This window comes from Sciurus vulgaris, assembly GCF_902686455.1.
Source record: "Sciurus vulgaris genome assembly, chromosome: X".
NCBI lineage: Eukaryota > Metazoa > Chordata > Mammalia > Rodentia > Sciuridae > Sciurus > Sciurus vulgaris.
The window spans coordinates 39963512-39969511 of NC_136471.1; positions in this window are offsets into that span (position 1 = coordinate 39963512).

A 6000-nucleotide genomic window follows, 5' to 3' on the forward strand; every position below is an offset into this window, starting at 1 on the left:
TATATTTTATCTTGAGAGCTGTACAGAGACAATAGGTCAGATTTTGCCAGTGGGCCCTAGTTTACTGATTCCTAAAGGATGGAGGAAGCACAATTTAAAAAATCACCAGTGGTGGTGCAGTGGTGCCCACCCGTAATCCCAGTGGCTCAAGAGGCTGAGGCAGGAGGATAGTGAGTTCAAAGCCAGCCTCAGCAAAATCGAGGTGCAAAGCAACTCAGTGTGACCCTGTCTCTAAATAACATACAAAATAGAGCTGGGAATGTGGTACAGTGGTTGAGTGCCCCCGAGTTCAATCCCTAGTCCCCCCCCCCAAAAAAAAACCCTGCCTATTACCATATATTTACTGTGATTAAAGATATGTTTAGGGCATTTGAGGAGGAGACACTTAAGAGCATTATCTAACTCTGACTAGGAAAATAAGACTTGTAGGAAGATGCAATGTGGATTTGAGACCTGAGGGAGAAGTAGGAGTCAGTGTTAAAGGAAGTGGGTAGTATTCAAGGTAGAGAGAGCAGCCTAAACAGGAGCACAACAGCTTGAGATAAGTTGGTTCACTTTGGAAACTACAGAAGGGAGAAACCAAACCTTAGAGAGGTTAAATATTTTGCTCAAGGTCACAGAGCTAGTAAGTGATGGAACCTAGACTCTTAACCCAGGTGTGTGTGACTCCAAATCTGTGCAACTCCAAACCACTAGGACATATTGCCCTAGTACTGAAGCTATGTGATTCACTTCTAGTGTTTGAGAATCAGCAACTCTATTTGGCTCACTTTTGATTTCGTTGGGGGTGAAATTTCTAAAAGGACTTGCAGACCTTAAAAGTAAGGCAGTGAATCCATAATGTTGGGTTGGCTTAATTAGACCTCTAGTTTTTCCTTTTATTTATTTATTTATTTTTTGCTCTGAGGCTTATTTTTATTTTTATTTATTTTTAAAATATATTTTTATTGTAAACAAATGGGATACATGTTGTTTCAGTTTGTACATGGAGTAACAGCATACCATTTGCATATTCATATATTTACATAGAGTAATGATGTTTGATTCATTCTGTTATTTTTTTCCTTCCCCCCACTCCTCCCACCTCTCTTTTCCCTCTATACAGTCGCCCCTTCCTCCATTCTTGTCCCCCTTCCACCCCCCATTACCTGTCATCATCCGCTTATCAGTGAGATCATTCGTCTTTTGGGTTTTTTAGATTGGCTTATCTCACTTAACATGATATTCTCCAATTTCATCCATTTGCCTGCAAATGCCATAATTTTATCATTCTTCATGGCTGAGTAATATTCCATTGTATATATATACCACAGTTTCTTTATCCATTCATCAATTGAAGGGCATCTACGTTGGTTCCATAGTCTGGCTATTGTGAATTGAGCTGCTATGAATATTGATGTGGCTATAACTCTGTAGTGTGCTGATTTTAAGTCCTTTGGGTATAGGCCGAGGAGTGGGATAGCTGGGTCAAATGGTAGGTCCATTCCAAGTTTTCTAAGGAATCTCCACACTGCTTTCCAGAGTGGCTGCACTAAATTGCAGTCCCACCAGCAATGAATGAGTGTACCTTTTCCCCCACATCCTCTCCAACACTTATTGTTGCTTGTGTTCTTGATAATCGCCATTCTAATTGGGGTGAGATGGAATCTTAGTGTAGTTTTGATTTGCATTTCTCTTATTACTAAAGATGTTGAACATTTTTTCATAAATCTGTTGATTGCTTGTACATCTTCTTCTGAGAAGTGTCTCTTCATTTCCTTAGCCCATTTGTTGATTGGGTCATTTGTATTCTTGGTGTAGAGTATTTTGAGTTCTTTATATATTCTGGAAATTAGTGCTCTATCTGAAGTATGAGTGGCAAAGATATTCTCCCACTCTGTAGGCTCTTTCTTCGCATTGCTGATAGTTTCCTTTGCTGAAAGAAAGCTATTTAGTTTGAATCTATCCCAGTTATTGATTTTTGCTTTTATTTCTTGTGCTATGGGAGTCCTGTTAAGGAAGTCTGATCCTAAGCCAACAAGGTGAAGATTTGGACCTACTTTTTCTTCTATAAGATGCAGGGTCTCTGGTCTGATTTCAAGGTCCTTGATCCATTGTGAGTTGAGTTTTGTGCAGGGTGAGAGATAGGGGTTCAGTTTCATTCTGTTGCATATGGATTTCCAGTTTTCCCAGCACCATTTGTTGAAGAGGCTATCTTTTCTCCATTGCATATTTTTGGCACCTTTGTCTAGTATGAGAAAATTGTATTTATTTGGGTTTGTGTCCGTGTCCTCTATTCTGTACCATTGAACTACCTGTCTATTCTGGTGCCAATACCATGCTGTTTTTGTTACTATTGCTTTGTAGTATAGTTGAAATTCTGGTATTGCAATACCCCCTCTTTCATTCTTCCTGCTAAGGATTGCTTTAGCTATTCTGGGTTTCTTATTCTTCTAGATGAATTTCATGATTGCTTGCTCTATTTCTGTGAGGTACGTCATTGGGATTTTAATTGGAATTGCATTGAATCTGTATAGCACTTTTGGTAGTATGGCTATTTTGACAATATTAATTCTGCCTATCCAAGAACATGGGAGATCTCTCCATCTTCTAAGGTCTTCCTTAATTTCTTTCTTCAGTGTTTTGTAGTTTTCATTGTAGAGATCTTTTACCTCTTTGGTTAGATGTATATCCAAGTATTTTATTTTATTTTTTTTTTTTTGAGGCTATTGCAAATGGAGTTGTTTTCCTCATTTCCCTTTCAGCTGTTTCATCGCTTGCGTATAAAAATGCTGTAGATTTATGCATGTTGATTTTATAGCCTACTATTTTGCTGAATTCATTGATGAGGTCTAGAAGTTTTCTGGAGGAGGTTTTTGGATCTTCTAAATATAAAATCATGTCATCCGCAAATAGTGACAGCTTAAGTTCCTCTTTTCCTATTTGTATCCTTTAATTTCTTTAGTCTGCCTAATTGCTCTGGTTAGAGTTTCGAGGACAATGTTGAATGGAAGTGGTGAAAGAGGACATCCCTGTCTTGTTCCTGTTTTTAAAGGGAATGGTTTCAGGTTTCAAGATGGCGGCCTAGAGGGTGGCTGCATTTCATGTTGCTCCAGGACTCAGGATTCAAAAGAGGAGATATTGAGAAGCTTGGGACCAACTCAAAGCAGCCGGGTGACTCACACCCCCTGGGGAGGCATCCCGGATGGGACGGTGGTCCCGGAACGCAGGAAAATTTGTGAAGTAGAACTGCCGGCGAGACGCCCCTCCCCCCGCTGGAGCAGTGAACTCGGACAGCTGGGAGCGCCGTAAAGGAGGCTGCTCGGCACAGCGCTGGGACTCGGAGCAACCACTGGGGCTCAGGCGGCTGCCCAGGGGAAGAGTGGCGAGGAGAGCTGTGTGGACTCAGGACACCAGGGCCTGCCCTGAGGAGGAGGAGGAGGAGCGTGGCCACTTGGATTCGGAGTGACTGCACCAGAGCTACAGGCGGTTGCCAGAGGAGAAGCCGCGCGGCGAGCTGTTTGGAATCAGAACGACGCTTCTGAACACCGGGGCCTGCCCTGAGGACTAGGAGGAGGAGGAGCGGGTCCACTTGGATTCAGGGTGACTACACCAGAGCTACAGGCGGTTGCCAGAGGAGGGGCTGCGTGGCGAGCTGTTTGGACTCAGACAACTTCTGAACCCCGGGGCCTGCCCGGAGGAGTAGGAGAAGGAGGAGGAGGAGCGCGGCGGGTCCTTTGGACTCGCAGTGATTACATTAGCGCTCCAGGCAGCTGCTCAGAGGAGAAGGCGAGTGGTGAGTTGTTTGGTCTTAAAGTGACAGCTCCTGAACACAGGGGGGCTGCCTGGAGGAGAAGCGTGGTGGGTCGCTTGGTCTTGAGTGGCCGCACCAGAGCTCTGGGCGGTTGCCCAGAGGACCCGTGCAGCGGGTCACGTGGATTCAGAGCCACTCAGAGCGACCGCTCCTGAACACTGGGGGGTTATCTGGAGAAGGAGGAGGAACGGGGAGGGTCACTTCGACTCGGAGTGATTGATTGCCCAGGGCTACGGGTGGTTGGTGGGAGGAGGAGGCACGCAGTGAGGTTCTTGGACTCCTAGTGACCCCACTGGAATACTGGGCGGCTGTCTGGAGGAAGAGGCCTGTGGTGGGTCTCGGGGACTCAGAGCGATTGTTCGGGGCCACAGGTGGCTGCTCAGAGGAGGGGCCACACAGCCAGGCGATTAGGTGCAGAGCAGGGTCCCAGAATCTAGGAGGCTTCTGGGTGGAAGAGCTGCACAGAGACAGGCTTAGGGCGGAGCGAAGGTTCCAGGCCTGTGGGCAAATTCTCTGAGGAGGGGCAGCCTAAGGAGATTCATCTGCGAAGGGTGAGGCTCCCAGGCCCAGGAGGTAGGGCCGGGCCCCTGGGAACTTTGCAGAGGAAGGCAGCCCAGCCCAGGCGGTAGCTGTAAATTGAGGGGAACCTCTAGGAGGGAACTGACCAGCGAGACCTCCCCACCGGGTGAGTCTTCCCTGCTGGGTGAGGTTTCCCCACAAGGATGGTAAAACCAGAGACTCAGGCCCAAACAGGCCTTGCCTCAGCCCGCAGCCTAGGTCCCCTTTGGATGACCATTGGTTAACAAGTGGAGGCACCTCTGCCCACTAGCAGGGATTATACCCCACCTGAAGGCCACCACTCCGAGAGAGGCAGCTTCCTTGTGGAGCACCGCATTATCAACTTCCTCCATGACTTCAGCCGACTGAAGGCTAAGGGGGGATATATATAGAAATCTTCAGGGACATTGTAAGTCAATAGAGGAAATCTGCAATATCTCAGCAGTCCTCTGATACCTGAACAATATGAGAAAACAAGGAAAGAAAATGCTGCAAACAAATCTAGATGTTACATCAATAAAACCCAATGACAGCATGGCAGAAGAAATGACAGAAAAGGAGTTCAGAATGTACATAATTAAAATGATGAGAGAAGCAAACGATGAGATGAAAGAGCAAATGCAAGCATTGAATGATCGCACCAAACGACAGTTAAAAGAGCAAATACAGGAAGCAAAAGATCATTTCAATAAAGAGTTAGAGATATTGAAAAAAAACCAAACAGAAATCCTTGACATGAAGGAAACAATAAACCAAATTAAGAACTCCATAGAAAGCATATCCAATAGGATAGAACACCTGGAAGACAGAACCTCAGACATTGAAGACAAAATATTTAACCTTGAAAACAAAGTTGAACAAACAGAGAAGATGGTAAGAAATCATGAACAGAATCTACAAGAACTATGAGATATCATGAAAAGGCCAAATTTAAGAATTATTGGGATTGAGGAAGGCCTAGAGAAACAAGCCAAAGGAATGAACAATTTATTCAATGAAATAATATCAGAAAATTTCCCAAATCTGAAGAATGAAATGGAAAATCAAGTTCAAGAGGCTTATAGGACTCCAAATACACAAAATTAAAACAGACCCACACCAAGGCACATTATAATGAAAATACCTAACATACAAAATAAAGACAGAATTTTAAAGGCTGTGAGAGAAAAGAACCAAATTACATTCAGGGGGAAACCAATACGCATATCAGCAGATTTTTCAATCCAGACCCTAAAAGCTAGAAGGGCCTGGAACAACATTTTTCAAGCCCTGAAAGAAAATGGATGCCAACCAGGAATCTTATACCCAGCAAAACTTACCTTCAAATTTGACAATGAAATAAAATCCTTCCATGATAAACAAAAGCTAAAAGAATTTACAAAAAGAAAGCCAGCATTACAGAACATTCTCAACAAACTATTCCATGAGGAAGAGATGAAAAACAAAGAAGCAAATCAGCAAAGGGAGGAATTATCCTAAAGGAATTGTCAAATAAAGGAGGAAACAAGTTGTGTCAAACAAATAAATAAACAAAATTTTAAAAATGAACCAAATGACCGGGAAACCAAATCATTTCTCTATAATAACCCTGAATGTTAATGGCCTGAATTCATCAATCAAAAGATATAGACTGGCAGACTGGATTAAAA